Raw genomic sequence first — 23577 nt, 5'->3', positions numbered from 1 at the left:
ATAATTCAAAAGAGAATTTGTTCGCATTTTCGGGTGGGAAGTAGACAGAGCAGTAAATATGTTCTTCTCCCAATATTGAGACTTTGGCCCATACATGCTCAAATTCTTTATATTTAGGAGTAATAATTTTTTCAGAGTTTATGGTTATGAGGACTCCACCTCCAGATTTTTTCTGACAGAGAGATAAATTTCGGTCGTGTCGGAATACGTTAAAATTATTTCCAAATACTTCTTCGCTGCTAACATTTTCATCCCAGCTGCTTTCAGTTCCAAGGATTACGTCGAAAGAGGAGATTATTAAATTTTAATGAATTTCTTTCATTTTGGCCGGACTTTTTATGCGGTTGAAATTTTGGCAATAGACCAAAATTTCAGTCACATTTTGTCTATGAAGCGAAGAAGTTTTTGAGAATTCTGGAATACTTACATTACTAATTCCTGTTTCTATTCCTTCGTCAAAGGGCGTCGTTATTTCCGAAAATTCGGCCTTCTAAAATTGTGTTCGGCTTCCCGGATTAGTTGGAGTCGGCGGATGTGTTCACTTGTCAAAAATTTCCCATAAGAGTCCAGGTCGGCCAGCGCTTCCTTAGGTTTCATTCCATATTCCTGATGCACTTCGATGAAGATTCGTAGGAGGTGGTCAGGTGCTGTTGGAAGGCCTTCTGAAGCTAATAGCACTTTTATACTAGTTGGTGTCATACCCTCGATGCATACTGTAGGTTGTTGATTTTTCATGTATGACAAATACAGACGGACGACGTGCATTATTTTCGGGTCACGAAGTCTTGCTTTCAAGAAGCGTTCGTCGCCATTTGTAGATTGTGAAGTAAGACGTACAATGGGAGGACGCATTGGATCAATTTCGAATTGGCTGTCTGTATTCATGTCCTGTGATATTGCAGACGTATTTATGTTCTGTGATATTGCAGATGTGTTCACTTTGATGTCATTACTTCCTAAGACCGGAGTAGTGTTGTTTTGAATACTTCTTGTTCCTTTGTAAGGGTTGATTGTTTCACCTTTTTGAAAATTTATGAATTTTGAGGCAATATCTGCACCTGGATTCCCGGAGAATTGAACCCGTGCAGCTGCTAGTAGGTCTTTGTCCAAGGGTAAAATATATTGTAATGACACATTATTGTTATTGTTGTGGCAGGTATTGTTACTATTAGTGTTCAAGTTGCTGTTGTAGTGCACATTATTGTCGTCGTCGTCGTTGTTGTTGTTGTTGCTGCTGCTGTTGTTGTTGCTGTTGTTGTTGTTGTTGTCGTGTTTGCTGTTGTTGGTGTAGTTGTTGTTTTTACTGCGTATACTGTTATTTGTATTATTTTGTTGTTTCCGCTTCCGATGTTTTCGTCTGAGGTTTGCTTTTTCTGCTTGTTTTTCTTGCAGCCATCAAGTGCGCTGTTTCTTGTCATACTCACTCCAGTCTCGTTTCCAGATTTTTTTACTTCCAATGAAGCGCTAGCCACTGTCGCATGTTTGAATTTCCTTCTCTTTGAGTTCTTCAGCTAGAGACTTAGGTTTGGTATTTTGGTCTTTGGTTCCGATACTGGAGATTGCAAGTCGATATTGCTTTGACTTCATCCCTCAATTCTTCCAGAATATTGTTAGGTATTATTGCAGGGACTTCAGATTTGGTAGGTAGTAAGAATTTTTCTTCGAGGCGAAGAAGCCGTTCGCTCATTTCCTTGATGTGCTGGTCATTTACTTTACTAAAATCGCTAACGTTTTTTATGGCACTGTGTAACGAGGCCTCGAATGACTGCATGCGCTGACCTACTTTACCGCAAATGTTGTGGTCGTTTCTGCTGATACTGGACAATGACTGCTTCACGTCGATGAGCAAGCGCTCGACACTGTCGAATATTTCCAGGTAATAGGTTTTCATGTCTGCAGTGGTTCGGTGATACGTTTCCCTTTTATTTTTTTGTGTACTTTAGAAGTTGCTCCTGTTGATGAAGTAGCTTTAGAGTTTCAGCTCCAGTCCTTATTAAATGTTGACAGTCGGCACACACTAGTACCATAAATGCCAGAATAAAATTTACTTGATGCCGCTGCACGCCGATCCAGGCTGAATGGTACGATTTTTCACAGAATTCGCATTTCCAAAGGAAACGATCCAAAACATATAATTATTTAGAATGTCTTAGACATGTGTTACAGAAATAACAAGACAGTAAACGTAATGAAATGTAATACAATATCAGTTCCAGTGGAAAAGTTTAAAGTGTAGTGCCGTGAAAGGCACACCGAGAATTAGGTACATATGGGCCCCTGCCGAAATGAAATCCTGGGTACGGGCCTGTTTCGATTAAACAAATTGAACGAGCAAAGTCCTGCGCTCATGTTACATTTATATACGAAATTCATACTATATAGGGTAATGCTTTCGAACCAGCAACACAAAATTTGCTTTGCGATAGGATTTTTTTTATTAGGGGAGGGTGTTCGGTACCTTTTTATTTTAGGCTTATAACTTTTGAATAAGTGCACATTATGTGGATATTCACAAAGCAATGGAGAGCTAAAGTCCTTAGCTAGCAACTTATTTAAGAAATTGAATTGATTCCAGCGAGTGAAATGTGCTTTTTACCTATTTAGTAAGGTGATCATTTTTGGTCCCTTCAAAAAAGGTGTTCATTTACTAGAAATGGAAAAATTTAAGTAAAAAAACAGCCATGATTGAAAGAAAAGCTTGAAGTAGGAAATGTCAGAGACATAACCGCGAGAATGATGTAGGACCGCATTCGAGCTGTGTATAGATATTAACTGATTTGATACAATTTGACCGTTTAAGATTTTGTAGTTCTAAAAAGGACCATTCGGTTTCGGAAAATTGCTTTTCTATTCTAGGAATTAGAGTGGCAGTTTAAGACAGTTTCCTAAATAAGTTCTTTACATTACTTTTGAGGTCCTGAAAAGGACTGTTAGGGGCTTTGGAGTTCTGAAAAGGACTATTTGGTTACGGATGATTGCGTTTGTATTCCAGGAAGAAGTCATTTGGGCTAAAAAAATTATTACATTTCACTATTTCAGACATCTCAATATTTAAGTGAAAGAAACTATCAAAATGTTGTACGAAATTCATTCCCGGGTTTTTATAAGGGCCAAATTGTGGAATTCTCTTCGATATTAAACACTGTTGGGAACATTTTTCTCGAATGCGATGCGGTCAAATCCGCTCGTTTGGTGCGAATTTCGCACAGCGGAAATATCACATAGCTAATCAAATTATTCTAGATTTGCACTAAGCTGCTGATTTTTACTTTCTTTTTGCAAAGAAGTAATCTTAATAGTTCTCTAGATAACATTCAGAGCCATTAGAACTGCTGATTTGGTATAATGTTCACCATCGTTGTCCACTTTTCGTTTCCTTTTTCTTAAATGCAAACAACCGTTACAATGTGATCGAATAGTTTGAAAATTATATTCGATTATTGAATAATCGAGTAATTAAAAAAAATCCAGGATGTCACCCGCAACACATCTGCTCACAGTGCCTATTGATTCCAAACTGAACCAATTTTGGTTAAGAGTATAGTGGAAAAGAATTTTGATGTCGATTATTTCATTTCGGATTTGCATATCTCAGTGGAAGAAACTATCAAAATGCTGTACGGGACTCACTTCTGGCTTTCAAAAGGGCGAGGGTCATTTCTAAAACTTCTTTTATTTCGATTTATGTCCATTTTCAAACCGTCAAATGTTTTCAACAGCACACGAAACGACCGAAATCAGCTCTGCACCTAATTCGTATTACTGTTTTTGAATTAGTTGATTTTAACAACAAAATTTCCAAAATAACTATGAAATTAGTTAAAATTGAGAATTTACTTTGCTGAAAAAAACTCTTATTTTTAGAGAATGTGTTTAGTTGGTGAATATCCGGGACACAAACCACCAATATTTCAATCCAACACGAAATTCTCGTTGACAACTAATTTTGTTATTAAAATCAGAAAATTTGTTTCTATTTATCTATCACCGTCATTACTGAAGGACAGCACAAAGAAAACAAAACTGAAATGGGTTTTATTAACAAGTTTATTAGCCAAAAACTCATGAGAAGTGTCAAAGCAAAACAATCAATTAAAAAGCCAAAAATGACAGTCTTATTGAAACTGCTTGCAAATTGTTTCGATGTTTTTCGCATGTGTTACGATATATCCATATATAAATTTCTATATCGATTTGTAAAAACGACGTAAACTCTTAGTGGAAAGTGTATTTATTCAGAATATGTGCGCATTTGAAGCGATTGTGCGTAATAATGTTTTAACGCGGAACAGTGAAGTGAGTTTCGAATGTTGCACTCTAATTGTATATGTCAAATGATGTTTTTGTATCTTTCAAACTTCCGGGATACGCCGTCCGGTGTACTACTTGTATTCGGTTTTTGTTTTCCGAGTGCTCAAAGTTTTCAGTGAGAGAGTCAACTTCGCGAAGTTGTATGAAGAAAACAGCGATTTAGAAGAAAAATTTTCGAAAAGAAGTTTATGTTTCGTTTATGTCTTTTTCTTCAATACAACATCGTATTTATACCTGCCAATATAGAAAAGACAACCGCGACTGAAATTTTTTTCGGTAGTAGTGTGCCATCTAGTGGCTAGTAGTCAGTACGGTGTTAACATTTTCTCGGTGACAGAGCGCCATATAGCTGCAAATCGCAGAAGCCAATTCAACCATTCATATTGGTTGAAAACAACGTTTTATTTCTTTAATTCAACTAAAAAATTAGTTGAATAGAAATGAAGCGTACCTTAGCTAAGAAATGACAGCACGTTTAATTGGTGAGTTCAACTAAAAAAATAGCCATTTCAACAAATATTTTATTATTATTATTAAGGGAATTAAAATTAAAAATTAAAAATTCAAAAATTCTTTTTCTTGTTCCGGGAAATACTTCACCGGATAGTGATCTAGATACCTGGATCAGCAACTGCAACCAGTAATGCTTCTACGTCAATCATCAACCTTTCAACAGACAACGGCCTAATGAGTGATGCAGCATTGAACCGACGACACGACCAGGCACTCCGAAGAAAAATCGTAATAAAAAGTGATCGCGTGCGATTTACTTCCAGTTACCATACATTAAGTGACCCCTTGTTAATTTTAAAAATAATCTTTGTGAACAACGTTGTTCTGGTTGCTAAAGACTATAAAACCACAGTGACATAAACAAACAAAGTGTTTTTCGTTCAAAGTTTGCCAAAAAATTATAAAACCTATTTTAATGGTATTATTTTTAGATATTCACGAGAGCGAACGATATTATAGTGAAATTAGCGTTATTAGATGATGCCCAATCCAGGAATTAAACGCACATTATCTACGTTGGACTTGAAATAAACTTGTTTTTTGCAGTAGTGGAGCTTGCTTTATATTTTGATTTGTTCCAGCAGAGGAGAAAATGAAGCCATATATTTGACCGAGGCGCTCTTTTCGTCTTTTAAAGTAGCAAATAGGGGTAGATGGGGTAAAATGTACCCCGTAAGCAAATGTATCTATATCTTAACTATACAGAATAACACGGAAGAGTTTCATGCATGACTATCTTCCGTAATCATTCTTTCTCAAAATTTCGTACAAATACTCGTTGAATACATTGAAAAATACATGAAATATCTTATTTTCTAAAACCCTTAAAAAATTGTCTATTGAAATATATGCGGGGCATGACGCCCGATCATGGAAAACATGAAAAATATTCATTCTAAATTACGCGAAGTGACGATTATCTGAACAGGCATAATGATCTTAAACAACGGGTAAACATTCATCAAAACAACGGATTGAAGCTCATGACAACCATGGGGCAATATGCACCCTCATAAAGCTTCTTCTTCTTCTTCTTTAAAGAAAGCTTTAGACTTTGCGTTGACGAAATATTTGCAGGTGGAAGATTGTTCACTATTATTCATTAAATTGATAACTTATGGATAATTGTTGTAAGCGAATTCTTGAGCATTTTGCCTCACACAATTCGAGTCGTTTTGCCCTAAAAAATATGAGACGATAAATTTGACGATTTTTCTATAAAATTGCAAATACATTGTCTGTATTAGCACTAGTTTTAGAAACCCGAATGATTGCAAAGAAGATCACTGGTTACACAATTAAAATCGTCTTCCTCACCCTAGAAAATCACTATGGAACGAATATCAAAAATTACTTATAACAGAGATTTAATTGGTTTTTTCTAAAGTTTTCCAGATATGATTGAACCATCGCTACCAAAATTTTATAGTAATCTGTTGTTATGGCGGACTTTCAGTTTCATTAAAATTTCAGTGAAAAAAATTGGTAACTATTGAGAAAAGCAAAAGGTGCATAATGCTCGGAGTGCGTTTAACCCCATCTTCCCCTATTTGCACATTTGGGCCATTTTTTGTACGTGATATATATCCAAAATAATCACCTCGATTCTGTATTTCGTTTGAATCGGATTGTTTCGATCGAATACGAAATTTTGCATTCTGTAGCTCGATCGAGTTCGAGTTTTCCATACAAAAGTATCACTCGATCAATTTACAGAATGCAAATTTGTACATTCGTTCGACAAAATCCGATTCGATCAAAATACAGAACTGGGGTAAATAATTTGGTTCAATAGAATTCGTCGTTAGAATCTATTTAATTAATAATTTATTTATTTATTATAATAAATAATTAAATTAAAAAAATATAACATGTAATTTATTTTTTGCAAATAAAAAAAATTAATGTCCCAATAGGAAATTCCAATAGCGCGATTTCTTATTTGCCGTATATTTCGAAAGACGCAAGCGTACTCTCCGCTGTCGCTCTATTTTTTTCCTAATTTGTTTATTACAGATTGTTTATTATTTGCAACACGGTATCGACAATCCATCAGATTCCGACACCTCTTAGCGCCAGTAGATTCCCTACGGCTGTTCCGCTTTGGACACCTTGAAGCCCAACAGAATGATTTACAACAGTCTCATCACTAAGTAGTGATCTGTGTACTTAACATCCTTTCCCTAGTTTCTTTTTGTTACCTATGCGATTGGCCGATTCATCGCACTCCATAAACTCGAGCGGCTGGGAGAAATACTTAACGAGCGATTCCATTTGGTTGGAATTTGACTGATAAATCGATGGGTTATCCCAAACGATTTGAGTGGTCTCTACTCTGCTTGTAATCTAGAACAGAAAAATGCAGTTTTTAGTATTTAAATATAATTTTCCAGTACTAAAAGCTTCAAAAAGCATTTTCTCGCACAGAATAGAAAATCGCTTGGTTCGATTATTTAAATTTATCAACTGACCGAAAACGTAACCAAGGTTACTGTTAAGGTGAAATGTAGCGGAATGCGAAAATCGCGTTTTTGATCAATTATTCAAAAACTAGACCGATTTTCGAAAAACCAAAAACACTTAAGTTTTCGAAATCAAATTTATCATAACTAAGTATTCTTAGAATTTTGAAATTTTGCTTTGCCGAGCCGTAATTGGTTTTTGAAATGTATAAACGGTTACTGTTCCGTTCCACGGGGATGATTTTAGAACTGAAAAGTAGTGTTTGTAGCAGAATTTCACAAAGAATCTGAAAATGCAACTCAAAATTATAAAATTTTAGCTAAAACAACCGAAAATTGAAAAAGTTTATATAAACTTTTTTGCATTTTTGTCGTGAATACGACTTACTTTACTATGGGGCGCCTTTTCAAAATTAGCCATATGGAAGAATGGGCAGAACTTAATCGCGAATATCTCGACTTGTATTAATGGTAGCAACACAATTCTTTCACCATTTCATCAAAAATATGATCAGGAATTCAGGATAATATTTTGAACAGTGTGCGATAACCACAAACAACTCAAAAATTAAGTTTTCTTAAAATTTGAAAACAGCGCGGAAAACTTTTTACTTTCGCTTGGGTTTTTCGCGCAAGGACGACGATTTTGAGATAGTCAGGCACATATCTTCAACTGAATGCGTATAAAAGGGGAACCGTGGTCGAAAATCGATCATCATTCGTCATCTAACACTCGATGTGGATAGACGAATAACCTATTACGACTAATTTCGATTTTGTTTTATTTTTTATTCGCAGTTGTCTACCTACCCAAGCTATGGGTAAAAACCGCCATAGATCCGAGAAGGATCCAAAGGATGCTAAGCGTCTGAAGCCAAGTGATGTACAGGTAAACGACCGTTTGCTGAGTAAAAACCAATATGCTGATCTGCCAGTAGATGTCGAAGAGGAACTGCAGAAGAAGGAAAAAATGCCGCCTTTCTACCTGAAGGGCTTCCCACCAACTCTACGCTCGGATTTCAACACACTGATCAGCAAAGGACTACAGGCAACAATCCGTTTATGTACTGAAGGCTACAAAATAACTGTTCCGGCTTTGAACCACTACAAAGGAGTGGAATGCTATCTGAAGCAGACAAAAGCGGAATACTTCACACACGATATTGCCGCCAACAAACCTATGAAGGTTGTACTTCGAGGACTACCCGACATGATGGAAGCCGAACTAAAGCAGGCACTGTCGGAGGCTGGACTAAAGCCTTTGATGGTATTTAAAATGAAGCGCCATAATACGGACAAAAAGTTTAGAGATCAACTGTACCTGATTCATCTGGAGAAGGGCTCCATCACCATGAGTCAACTGAAAACGATTAAATCGTTATTTCACATAATCATCGAATGGCAAAAGTATAAACCGGTACATCGGGATGTCACACAGTGCACGAACTGTTTGAACTACGGCCATGGAGCGAGGAATTGCCACATGAAAAGTCGGTGCGGGAAGTGTGCCGAACCACACAATACCAACGATTGCCTACTAGATGACATCGCTGTAAAATGTGTGAACTGTGATGGCGACCATCCATCTACTAGCAAATCGTGTCCCAAACGTGCTGAGTTCACAAAAATTCGACAACAGGCGTCCGGCAAACAATCAACGCGCAAGAATGTTCCACAGAAGGATGAAGTTAATTTCCCACGGCTCCCACCGAAGAGAGATATTCCGAATTTGCCGCCACTTCCTCGCAGCAATCCAAAGACTTCAGCCGCTGGATCTCAAAAAGAATCTTCCTCAAGAATCCCTCCTGGATGGGGCAATAATCAACCACAAGCAAAGGATGACTCTGGTGATTTATTCTCTGCTGAACAACTGATCGTCATTTTTGAAACAATGACAACAAAACTACGAAACTGCAGAACGCGGTTAGAGCAAATCAACGCCTTAGGCAAATTCATCATCGAATATGCAATATAATGAGTTGGTTATAGTAAATTGGAATGCTTGCTCACTCAGGAGCAAAACTGCTGAATTGTCCGACTTTCTTCAAGAGAAGAATGCCGATATTGCTATTTTAACTGAAACTCATCTTAAACCTGAAATTTCTATTTTTATTTCCAATTACAGGATTCACAGGCTCGACAGGGCAACTACCAGAGGAGGGGGAGTTGCCATTGCCATTAAACGATCCATTCAGCACAGGCTTCTGTCAGCCTTTAAATTGCAACTCATAGAAGCCATCGGAATTGAGATTACAACGACGATGGGACCCATCATCATCATTGCAGCGTACTGCCCCAAACAAACCAATCTTCGAGATGGTACGTGTGCATCATTGAAGCGAGATCTGGCTATGCTCACTCGACGACAAAACAAATTCATCATTGCTGGGGACCTGAACGCACGGCATGAGCTGTGGGGAAACAGAAGACAGAATCGAAACGGATTCGTACTTGCCGAAGATTACGAAGCTGGACAATACAACATCTTCGCTCCGGATCAACCAACGCGACTTTCCAGATCGGGAGTTCATTCCATTTTGGATATATTCATCAGCAACATCGCCATAGACAGCTCTCCGGTTGTCTTCTACGAGCTCTCTTCTGACCACTTTCCAGTAATATTGACGTTGGGATCTTCACCAGAAACAGTGCCTATTCAACCACGGAGGAACTATTATCGCACCGATTGGGTCCAATTTCAACAAATTGCCGACCAACTTATTAATATCAATGTTCCACTAGATTCCCCGATGGAAATCGATGCGGCCCTATCTTCCTTCTAGCATTCAATCACAGTCGCTCGTGATAGGACGGTTCCAGTACAACATATGCCGAGTTCCTCTCTTCAAATCGACAGTGTCACCAAGAAACTCATCCGACTTCGGAATATCTACCGGAGGCAGTATCAACGAACTGGCATCCTAGATAGGAAGACTACTTATAACAACTTAACTAGGATAATCCAGGAAAGGATATCTGAGCTTCGCAACAGGAACTTCCAGCAAAAGCTTCGAAAAATTCTCCCACATTCAAAGCCCTTCTGGTCCTTAACGAAGGTGCTTAAGAAAAAACCGAAGCCTATTCCTCCTCTGATGTCACCCCAGGACGCAGCTGAAGGAATACCTTTAATCACACCAGTAGAGAAGGCAAATGCGCTAGGCCAGCAGTTTGTGTGTTCTCACAATTTAGGACTCAACATTGTTAGTCCATATGAAAGAGCCGTTGCTGATAGCGTAGCTGAGGTTGACCAATCAGACAGCTTAGTTCCTGAGGAAAGTAGAGTCACTGCGAATGAGCTGATGGCTTTTGTGAAAAAATCCAAAAATATGAAGGCCCCCGGTTTCGACAACACATTCAACATTGAGCTGAAACATTTGAGTATTCGCTCATTTGTCTTCTTAGCTAAACTTTTTAACAGGTGCTGGGAGCTTGGTTACTTCCCTTCAATGTGGAAGTTAGCTAAAGTTATCCCAGTTTTGAAACCGGGGAAAGATCCTTCCTTTTCCAAGAGCTATCGGCCCATCAGCTTACTCTCTGCCCTATCCAAGCTGTTTGAAAAGTCAATACAAAGGCGAATTCTTGCTTTTGCAGATGAACAGGATATATTTCTGGAAGAACAGTTTGGGTTCCGGAAAGGAAGATCCACCATCCACCAGCTCACAAGGGTTAACAACGTCATCGAGCAAAACAAATCAGTGTCCAAAACGACTGCCATGGCAATATTGGATATTGAAAAGGCATTCGATAATGTGTGGCACGATGGACTGGTGTTCAAACTGCATCGGTATAATTTTCCCATGTATCTTATTAAAATTATGAAAAATTATCTTGCAGATAGAGCATTCCAGGTTTCTCTGAATAATGCACTTTCAGAAAGATTTACTATTCCTGCTGGTGTACCCCAGGGAAGTATCCTAGGTCCCATTCTATACAACATTTTCACATCAGACATCCCACCTCTTCCAGGTGGTGGTGTTCTGTCACAATTTGCTGATGATACTGCCATTCTTTACAAAGGTCGTGTCATTAATGCTCTGAAAAATAAACTACAGACAGGTCTGGACGCTTTAACGGAATATTTTACAAGCTGGAAAATTGTGATCAATGCAGCAAAAACTCAGGTCATCTTGTTTCCACATTCAAGATCTCCAAAACTTGTTCCATCAGACGAATGCAGAATACGATTCGGTGATGAGGTCATTCAATGGTCCGATGAAGTTATCTATCTAGGACTCACCTTTGACAGACATCTGATATTCAGGTCACATGTTGACAAAATCGTTCAAAAATGTAGCATACTCATCAGGTCTCTGTATCCGCTGATTTGTAGAACATCTAAACTATGCCTGAAGAATCAGATAGCTGTCTATAAACAAATCATCTACCCCGCAATTGAATACGCAGTCCCTGTTTGGCGGGGTTGTGCACGAACACACAAACTTAGGCTTCAACGCATTCAAAGTAAGATCTTAAAGATGATTCTAAATCTACCCCCTTGGACAAGGAGTAGTGAAGTACATGAGATGGCCTCCCTGGATATACTAGAACAAAAATTCGAACAATTCTGCACGAAATTTGAAGAGAGGTGCTCAATCTCTGAAATACAAATAATTCAAAATTTGAACGTATTAGGTTAGGGATAGTTATAAGTAGGTAGACATTTTATAAATAATTAAAATAAATATTATGATTAAACATTAGTATGTAAAACAAGAGTAACTAAAACACCTATTATTAATAACGAATCGTATGAACAACAAAGATGAAAGGCCAAAGGGTCAAAACACTTGTACTGTAAAATGTTGATGTAATACACAAAAATAAGATTAATAAACAGATATTTATGCAAAAAAAAAAAATGAAAATCGTTCATTTCTTCTTGTGCGTTCGATGGAAGCAGACGTCGTGGGAGTGGAATCATCAACCAGCAGCGAGAGAGAATGCACCTTCTGCGTGGTTAATAAAAACCTCAAACGCTCAGGTCGCATCTCTCATTCGCTTGCTGGCCATCGAAGCGCGTGGACCAGCCAGCAGCAGCAGCGGGAGTTAACCAGCAGCGAGAGAGAATGCACCTTCTGCGTGGTTAATTAGGTTTTGCACGAACGTGACATAACCTCACAAAAATGAACAGAATCAACTTTTTTTGACAGTCGAGGTGTACTTGTTTACAGTTTAAAAGTTCATCAGAAGTTCATCGTTGGAATGTAAAAATTGCAAGTCGCCTCACACTCAACAGATTCATACATAAATCGCTCCTTGATGCTGGAAACACATACAGCGTAATCTTTTTAGTTATTTTCATTGTGGAATACGCTTTTAACAGGCACTTTTCCGTCATTTTTCAATTTTTAACTTGCAAAGCAAATACACCTCAACTGTCAAAAAAGAACTTGATTCATCGGCAGTTCATTTGTGTCGTCATCGTGCAAAACCTAATAAAAACCTCAAACGCTCAGGTCGCATCTCTCATTCGCTTGCTGGCCACCAAGGCTAGGGATGTCGCGTTTTTTGAAATACTCGATTAGTAAATAATCGAATACAACTTTTCAAACTAATCGATTTGCTTGATTAATCGTACAGAATTACTCGATTAATCGATTAGCTTGCGATTAAGCATGACTAAATTTGATGGGCGATCTAACGTTGTGTTTCACTGCAAGATGCGTACGTGTGCGAGGATGATGATTGCAATATTAGCTGTCAAAATACAAGGGAAAACGAATTTTCACTTGTAAAATCTTTTATAACTTACATACAACGTCATGTTTTCAAGCGAAAAGTTAATTTTAGTGTGAGAAAAATCAATTTCTACCTATGTTATTGTTGCAGCACCCAATTTCTGTTTTAAACCATGCATATTTTCAGATCTGGTCTTAGCATGCGAGAAAAGGTTATGTTGATAAATTGGAATGATTTTATTCGTACATTATAAAATATTACTTGAAAGACCGCACAGATGCGCAAACCTAAGCGAATATGCGATATTATGATGAGGAATAGTTTTTTACTAAGAACTAATTCCAGATCTCGATATTGATCAACATATCATCTTATAAAAACAAAAATGATTACACGAAACGAAAGAAAATAAATTTTCTTACATTTTAAAATAAACAGTTCTAATAACAGGTCCTAGAATTCTACAAAATAATTGAAATTATATAAGAAAAAATCAATCTTAAGAAAGGTTCAAATAATGAAACATAGATGGCGGGTCAGGTGAAATTAGCTCTAAGTTCGATTGTCAATTTTGTTTAAGTCGATTTGTTGTTTCAAGTGGTGCCAGATTGTTTTCGAAACAACTTACTTATTTCACACACACAAATTAAACAAATGCCTAGTAATTAGAATGAATAGATATTCTAATTTGAATCAAATATTGGTCTCGTTTTTATAAACACCAATAAGTCACATGGCAAAATTTTCTTTGAAGAAATGCAGGCGAACTATTCAAAATAGAGCATATTTTTAACGACCAAACGAAAGGGAGAACTTTTCTTCTTCAATTACTGTTATGATATACACTCAGCCAGTACATAACAGATCTTCAAGTAAGTGGCAGGGTGCTTAGTGACTTTAAAACAAACACGACATATTTTTGTAATAAGCACAATTTATTTGGAGCAACCATGTCCTCGATTGAAGTAATAACATTCGAGTTTGAATCTATTGATTTGATGTTTGATGAGCAACTAATCGTTTCATCGTTTTCATTATACTGTTTTTTTCTGAATGAAGTTTAAATTACTTAATTAAGCTCTCGGTCCTCGTACACTAAGATTACTAGAAATCAATAAATCAATTTGAGGTATATAAACTCAAAAACTAATAATGTAAACTAGTAAATAAGTATATAATAGCTTTTAATCAAAATATGGCTCTTTCAAACAAGAACAAACTAAGAAAAACAAAAAATCACCCGAAACAATATACATTTGTTTGTTTGTTGCGAATGATATCCTATGTAGCAAACCTAATTTACTATTCTCATTGTTTGAATAGTAAAATACTGTTAAAATCATAGTTTTGAGTAACGCAAAGGTTTATGTGACAAATCATATCCTTCGAAAAGGTGAATGTGAGAGCATGGAACTAAAGCTTTCAGAATGTCAATTCAGTAAACTTGAATTATCTCAGGTTTAAAATTTTTAAGCAGACGATTTATAGGTAAAAGATTCAAAACAATTTTGGTTTAATTTTATTAAAAATATTGTGCGAAAGAAATGTCAATACTTTTGATAAAAAAGCAGTGTAAATAATTTTGATGAACCAGAGATTATCTATTAGAATAAAAAAAAATCAACAGAATTTTGTGCAGTTTTTGATAACTGTGTACAATGAAAATCTGTGCACATGGCATCCATTAAAACCTCTCAACTCATTGACAAAATGAAACGAAACGAAATTTGAGGAATACAATTGAGAAGATTATAATGAACATAAGTGAAACTGGAGTCATTTCTTTCATTTTATTGTATTGTAATTTTCACTGGCGGTTAGCAAAGACTGCGATGCGCCAAAAAGCGACAGAATGCCGCAAAGAAAGCGAACCTGTCATTCGCATCAATTCATCCTCTTCATCCCAAGTCACAAACATAATTTTGAAATTGGTATTAATCGAAATCTTTGTGTTCACCTACTGCTTTACCTGAAACACTTTCGATTTTAACTAAAAAAATATACTACTATAAAAAATTGTATATCATCTCCTTTAAAATTAAAGTCATCTTTGACAGATACATATACTCATTGAGGCTTCAAATGAACAAATAAATAATTCTTGTCGTTGTCACCAGACGATTTTGTTCTAATCGATCTAGATTAGATGACTGTCTGAAAAAACTTCGAAAACCTCTAAAAAGTCTGCAAAACTGCATAGTTCGCTAAAAAGGAAAATTCATCAAATTCACATAAAATCTGCAACTTGGTATCTGTGATTCTGACGCTCATTATTTCGCAATTCTGCGAAGATTCCGTCGCATTCTATGCTAAGCTGAAATTCACAATACTAATCGAACCAATAATCGTATGAAATTAATCGATTACTGCGATTATCGGAAAGAATTCAATCGATTAAATTTCATTCGATTAACTGTGCCTTTACTCGATTACTCGATTAATCGATCGATATTACGACATCTCTAACCAAGGCGAGAACCAGCAGCGACTGAAACTGGATTCTGAGTCTGTTATTGGATCTAAATTTAGGTCTTGAACTCAGGGTCCAGTTCTCTATTCCAGACTTCTATTCGGTTGTTCTTAAAACCATAATAATACTCCTAAAGAATTATGCGGAATTTACTTTACTGTACCTCTATACAACCCATTTTTGTCGTGAATACGACTTACTTTACTATGGGGTGCCTTTTCAAAATTTACCCTCTGAGAGAGTGATAAGTTTTTGATCGTGAATATCTATTGTTGTATCTAATGAATCAACATAATTCTTGCGACATGCCGACATGGAAATATGATCACAATTTTATGATAAAATTTTCAGTTTTGTGACATAGTCTCAAATAATTCAAAATTAAACTTTTCTGAAATGTTTGGTATAAACGAGTATCAAAAAGGATAATTCATAAGGCGCGTTTGCCTTTCTCGTATTTTTAAAGCTCATAGCTTAGTGATCTGTGAAAGGATTTATATAATCTAACTACCAATAGAATCGAAATTTTTCAACTTAAGCGTGTATAGCAAAAGCATTGAAGTATTTCAATAGTACACTATTGAAAAACCTGTCTCATTTGCTCCATGTCAACACCATGTCAGAACGCGTTCTAAGGAAGAGAACAAAATATCTGCTGCTGTATAACAAATCGTCCGGGAAAAATGTTCCGAAAAGTGGTGAATATCGCAGTGAGTTCCTCAATTTGGTCCTAGTGAATGCTAGAAACGAATCCCTTCAGCATATTGATAGTTTCTTTCAATAAATTATGCAAATCCGAAATGAAATAATCGACATTAAAATTCTGAATGCTGCTATTTTTATAGCCGTTAGGACCGCCCATTAGTGAGAAAGCTACAAACGAAATCACATAAAAGGAAATCTCTTAACAAAAATTCAATCAGTTTGGATTCAATCGCCACTGTGAGCAGATGTGTTTTGTGTCGTCTGCACGCTTTCGACAAGAGCGATTACGTCACAGCTGCCAGTCATTAGCATTGGGAAAAAAACAACGGTGGAGAGCATTGCACAATATCAGCCGTTCTAATGGCTCTAAAATTTTTCTAAAGAACTATTAGGATTTGTTGTTCGCAAATCGTAGGGAAATATCCTCAGTTTACGGCAAATCAAGAACAGTTTGCTTAGATTTGTGCACTTTTCGCTGTGTGAAATTCACAGTAATCGAGATCAAGTGAAGCTTTCTTTGTTTTTGCGAAAAATGTGAAAAAGGGGAATGCGTGCATAATTCATACAATTGATATTCGGAAGTGTTAAGGAACATGTCAGTTGTTTTCGTATTCACGACATCCAGTTATGTCTCTGACATTACCCACCCGCCTTTTTTAACACACTTCTCCCTATATTTCCGGAACCGGAAGTCGGATCTAGATGAAATTCAGGAATTACGTATACGACCACAAGACCTTTCATTGGAACCTAGGTTTTTGAAAATCGGTCGCGCCATCTACGAGAAAAGTTGAAACACATATTTTCATTTTTTTGCACATTTTACCCTATAACTCCGGAACCGGAAGTCGGATCAAAATAATATTCAGCAATTTTGTATGGGACTACAAGACCTTTCATTTGAATCTAAGTTTGTGAAATTCGGTTCAGTCATCTCTGAGAAAGGTTAGTGCACTTATTTTCACAATTTTTTACACATTTTAGCCCATAATTCCGGAACCGGAAGTCGGATCCAAATAATATTCAGGAATTTAGTATGGGACCACAAGACCTTTTATTTGAATCTAAGTTTGTAAAAATCGGTTCAGCCATCTCCGAGAAAAGTTAGTAAAAAAAACGTTACATACACGCATACGCACATACACACACACACACACACATACACACACAGACATTTTGCGTACTCGACGAACTGAGTCGAATGGTATATGAAACTCGGCCCTCCCGGCCCTGGTTCCAAAGTCGGTTTTCACAGTGATTGCATAACCTTTCTATATGAGAAAGGCAAAAAATACATAAGTGATTGTAAATGAATCAAATTTCAACATTGTTTTATTGTATTAGATAATAAACAACTCGAATAAATGTCGTCAAGCAAAGCAAAGTCTTGGTATTACATTTATTGTTGAATATGACCATTTAGTTTCAACATTTTTTCAAAGGATTTCGTTTTGACATTACCAGTGTGGTGACATCAGTTCAATCGACGACACGACCTACCACTCGTCTATCAAAACTGTATCGCAAATTTAAGTACCCCTCAGTAACTCGTAATGTCAAAACGAAAACACTAATAAAAATGTTAAAACTGGCAACACTAGTTGATTATTTATTTATTTTTTTAACAGCTACCATGGTTACTATTTATTGAAGGCATGAAGAATGCAAATAAATGTGGAGTGATGTGATTAATGTTACATGGAATGGTGACATGGGGACGCCAGCAAGGTGGCATTCTTGGAATTGGAAGCGTATATGATGAGAACAGATATTGTACTGCTGCAGAGATATCCCAGCGCTTGATCGGATCAAAGATCATGAAAAAACGGAACTATTCTGAACAGTACTACATGAATAATATGGCCAAACTATGGGTGTAAATTTTGGAATAAATTCAACTTTGTAACTAACGAGAGAATATACATTCCCACTTTCATATTTATTCGTGGTTTTTCAAAAACTGAATATTTTTGGCATGATGATACTAAAAGAATACTAGTTATTTTTTGTTAAGTATTGAACCAAAAAAAAAAACATTTTATTACATTCAGTTTTTGCAATGACTGAGCGGAAATATACACACTTAATTTTTTTAGCTGAGTCTCGGCAAAAAAATGCCGAGATTCGCACAGCCGAGTAATCAGCAATCATCTCGGCAAAACTAAAATTACTGAGCGTCTCGGCACCCTCAAATTTGACAAACGTCAAATATTGCCGAAATCGTCAGCATACGATTTACTGCTTGCTCCGTGAAACGTTCACTGAATATTCGGCAATCCAATAAAACGAAAAAATGAAAAAAAATAAATTACCGAATCATCAGTAATTAAAAATCTAGTGAATTAATTTTGTTTGAAATTTCTCAACATTATAAACACGCCATTCAGGATCAAAAATTCATTTTATTGACACTTAAAGGAGGCTCACAAATTTGTTGCCAGTAGTGCTTGAAGCCTCTACCTGAAAACATGTAGCATTAAAAAAACGGCGTTTCCGGATGCGGCCACCTTGAGTCGAACTGGAAATATGAAAATAAAAATAAATTTGTATATATATATATATATATATATATATATATATATATATATATATATATATATATATATATATATATATATATATATATATATATATATATATATATATATATATATATATATATATTGATTTTTGGCTTACAAAAATGTTCAATATTTAATGATGCATATACGGTATTGTTCAAAAAATAAACTTACTTTGATCCATTGAATTATTCCATGCATTGGGATATTTTTTCGCATATCCCCCAAAGTTTTGTAAAGTTTTGTCTCGAGGACGCTTTGAGCCCCGTGTTGGGTGTTTTCCCTTATAATCGCGAGTACTCTGATAAAGTCGCTTTTTATAAAGCGAAACATGTCACTATATTTATTCAATATTTTTACTTGCAAGTGGTTCCACGCTTCTTCGAAGATTATCCATTTTTTCACTCGAGAATTTCATCAGAAAATAATCGCGCAATGCGAAGCGAAAATGTAACGCGGCAATAAATGACAGCTGTCGTGCTGAATCTCGGCCACAGCTAGCGCATATTCCGAAATCTCGGCAAATGTCTCTGCTGATGTCGGTATATCTGTTGTTTACTGATAAATTCAGCAAGCAATTATGCCAAATTTCGGCAAAGTGAAGCATTTTACCGAAATATCAGTGAATGCATTTAACGAAGTTCAGAAAACTGCGTATTGATTACTGAGCAATCAGCAAATTTACATGTTGCTGATCAGTTTCGGCATTTTATTATGCCGAGCTCAAGAAATGGTTTTAAGTGTGTATATTGGAGAAGCCAAGTGAAAGAAAAACTAACAGAAAAGATGATTTTTTGGGAAAAGATACGCTCAGAGACAGGACTCGAACCTGCGTTCTTATGCATAAGACGATGTCCAGCCAGCGACTGGCACCATTAAAGAAGGTGACAAGCGATTATAAATACACTCTTCTACTCAATGCTTGATCGGAGAAATAGGTATAAGACGAGAGGACTAGTGTTTGATGGACAGAGAAGATGTTTGAATGTAAGGTATCGGTCGGGTGACGGCCAGGATGTAGACCATGTTCGATGTACGTTGCTACTATGTCTGTTTCACGTCTTGATTTTGAGAAACACATTATGTGTCTACCCAAGCTGTTTATTGAGTTCAGTAACAGTAAATATCCGTTAACATTCTGCTGTTGATAGGCTTATGAGATATGGGAGGACAAAACGTAATGAGCAAAGCGTATTCTGATGCTATTCCTTTCTTTCGACCTGGTCGTTAATTTTGTACATTGGATCGGTTTCACTTCGTCGTTGTGCAGCCTTTAGATTGAGAAACAAATTAAAGAAATGTACTGATAATTTTTTGTTGTACCTGTAATAGACCTTTGAATATTTCATTTTGTGCGGGAAATCCAGCTTTCAACTTAGTAAGTGAACTTTTCGGTTCCTAAGGACCGGTCAACAGTAGTACTTTTTTAACGTCGAAAAATCAGTTGTGAAAATATTCCACAGATTGTACTGATCGATTGATTTGAAATCCTGAAAGCTACTTTCTCCCAAGTACAAGTCACTGCAGTGTATACTATTAGGGAGTTCCCCTAACTGGTGCGACTGATGTAGCATTCGTGAAATAAACTCGGGGTCGGTTGATATACATCTCTCGCCAAGATTCAAATGGAGAACTTATCAGATTCGCTACGTTCTTCCTACCGATTAAAAATTAGTTGTACTTTTTATTCAACCTTAGTCCAATCAAACTTAACATACCTGATACAAGACCTTTTCCATATTCCGGGATTTCCTTTTCAGACTATTTGTTTATTTAGTCGAGGATCCCTTGGTAACTAGCTCGTAGCAACTTGAATAGTGTTGCTCGATAAAATTATTTTCACCGTTATCAAAGGGTCGCTAAATTTATGGTAACTGACGGTAAATCGTCAACGGACAATTTTAATGGTAAGTTTTCTTCGGAGTGTCTGGTCGTGTCGTCGGTAACACGTTACTTCAACATGGGCAATATTATAAAATTTGATTTGAAAATAAAACAGATCATTAACAAATTTTCTTATTTTTCTAGTACGTAGCAGGATTTTAAATTCATTTAACTTTTAAACATTTGCGCATATTTTTCTGGTATTCAATATTGTCGAATCAACTATTATTCTGAGTTTCGAAATAACTAGAAGTGAAAGTCAAAAATACCATGGCTCTGGTTATAACAAATAGAATAATGTAAAAAATGCAATCGTGGTTACGCTAACCATCATATTCGTAATAGTTATTCAGACAATATACTGTTCAATATTAGCTCTCAAGAGGCAAAGCATTATATAGTAAAAATGAACTTGACCATTGTTGTAATCACCTGATTGAATTGTCGGTTGAAAACCACTATACTCGCATGGTCAAAATGATCCTTGATATAGTAACTGGTACCATAACATTTTTCTGAGTGTACGATTAAATAATAAGCGTGGTATCACCATGGATACAAACAACACATTACCATGGGTGCAAACATCGCACTACCTCGTGGTATTTCCAGGGGTATATTGTTCAGACTAGTTTGCTTCTAACGAATGTCTAGATATATTCAGGAAGGCATTCACAACCCCACACTCATGTCCAGCAACTTTCATTAAAATCTGAGAGGGTGCTGCCGACATTTGTTCGAGTTAGCGTGAAATTCGTCCATATCAGCATAATTGCGTAACTTTTTATTAATTTTTGTCGTGAATACGACTTACTTTACTATGGGGTGCCTTTTCAAAATTAGCCATAGGGTCAGAAAAATTTTCTGGTCCGAAGAGGCGAATGACCTAAGATGTTAAAGCCTCTATAATTGAAACAAAAAAAAAAAAAAACAAAAAAAAAAAAAAATTAGCCATATGAAAGAATGGGCAGAACTTAATCGTGAATATCTCGACTTGTATTAATGGTAGCAACATAATTCTTTCACCATTTCATCAAAAATATGATCAGGAATTTAGGATAATATTTTGAACAGTGTGAGATAACCACAAAAACTCAAAAATTAGGTTTTCTCAAAATTTCAAAATAAATAATTTCAAAAAACTCTTTACTTTCGCTTGGGTTTTTCGCGCAAGGACGACGATTTTGAGGTAGTCAGGCACATATCTACAACTGAATGCGTATAGAAGGGGAACCGTGGTGAAAATCGATCATTTCTTTTCGTGCGTTCGATGGAAGCAGACGTCGTGGGAGTTAAACCTTCAACCAGCAGCGACGGAGAGAGCACCTTCTGCGTGGTTAAAACCTCAAACGCTCAGGTCGCAACTCTCATTCGCTTGCTGGCCATCAAGGCGAGCAGACTACCATCGCGGGAGTTAAACCATCAACCAGCAGCGACGGAGAGAGCGCCTTCTGCGTGGTTAAAACCTCAAAGGCTCAGGTAGCAACTTTCATTCGCTTGCTGGCCTTCAAGGTGAGAAGACTGCCATCGCGAGATTTAAACCATCAACCAGCAGCGACGGAGAGAGCGCCTTCTGCGTGGTTAAAACCTCAAACGCTCAGGTAGCAACTTTCATTCGCTTGCTGGCCTTCAAGGCAAGAAGACTGCCATCGCGGGAGTTAAACCAGCAGCGACGGAGAGAGCACCTGCCATTATTTGGTTTTCGGTAGTCGTAACGAGAAGTTCAATTTTCAGATTTTAGTTCCGCAATATAGGTTTAGAATTCAACTGGATTCTGGAACTGTATTCCGGAACTAATTTGAGTTTCGAAATTGCAACTGGATTCTGAGTCTGTTATTGATTCTTAATTTAGTTCTTGAACTCAGGATCCAGTTCTTTATTCCAGAATCCTTCTATTCGGTTCTTTTTAGAACCATAATAATACTCCTAAAGAATTATGCGGAAATTTATTTTACTGTTCTCTATAAAACCCATTCTGGTAGTCATGGCGAAAAATCGTCAAGTTTTAGAGCTTAGTTCTGGAATATGGGTTTAGAATTCAGAGTCTGCGTGCTGAACTAGCTCAAATCGTCACTCTTCATCACGAACGCTTTCATAAAAATTTCTTTTCAGAGCCACCATTTTTTTTGTTATAAAGAACTATACTGCTTATTTCATAATATTTAATTGCGTTTCAGAATGTTTAATGTAACTAATCTGTAATTTAGTCTAGGCGCATCGTTTACATTTCTAGTAATGAAAGAGGGGAAAGTTGCACAATTCAAACAATCGATGAACTACCAATTCGAATTCGGAAGCATAAATAAAGCGTGTCATATTCGTATTCACGACATCCAGTTATGTCTCTGACATTACACACCCGTACTTTTTTTGTTTCTTAGAGATATTGTGTCCTATTTATTACAATTCGTTGATTGAAAGTCGAGTGATCGGCCAAATAGTATGACGATTCTACTGATGATATGTCAATTAATTTAAAAGCCCCATCTGCTTGTGAATAAAAACAGACATATTCCATTCTGTTGTAGTTACGATGGAAGGGAAATTGCATGCAAAGCTTCTTTTTCACCTTTCAATGCGCTTTGCTGGTTGCAAATACCCAATCATCAACTGAATGGTCGGTTGCGAAGGATGCTTCTCTAAGCAGCATAAGGGGTCATTCACGAAGCACTTTTCAATGTCACCGTCACTTTGGAGATCTTTTGAAATACACTGTTGCGTACCATTCAAAACTCGAGGCACTGTCTAGAAATTGTGGACAATTTGCACGAGAATAAAAATCATCTTTTCTGTAAGTTTTTGATTCATTTGGCTTCTTCAATATATGTCTCCACTCAGCCATTGCAAAAACTGAACTAAATACATGTTATTTAGGGGTTTGGTACCGCATTGTTTCAACCCTAGTGACATCGAAAGTTTTGCCTTCCTCAATGGAAAGAATATTAAATATCTGGAAATACCTCTGAAACTCCTAGCGTTGCCTACCATTCAA

At 36.6% G+C, this 23577-nt stretch overlaps 1 protein-coding gene across 1 annotated transcript in view; it reads left to right on the top strand.

Moving 5' to 3' along the window:
- LOC131429253 (uncharacterized) overlaps positions 1–23577 on the top strand; it is a 367830-nt gene that overhangs the window by 205197 nt on the left and 139056 nt on the right. The gene's annotated exons all lie outside the window — the stretch shown is intronic.

This window comes from Malaya genurostris, chromosome 2 (genome assembly GCF_030247185.1).
Source record: "Malaya genurostris strain Urasoe2022 chromosome 2, Malgen_1.1, whole genome shotgun sequence".
Taxonomy (NCBI): Eukaryota; Metazoa; Arthropoda; class Insecta; order Diptera; family Culicidae; genus Malaya; species Malaya genurostris.
This window is presented reverse-complemented; position numbering and strand designations above follow the sequence as displayed.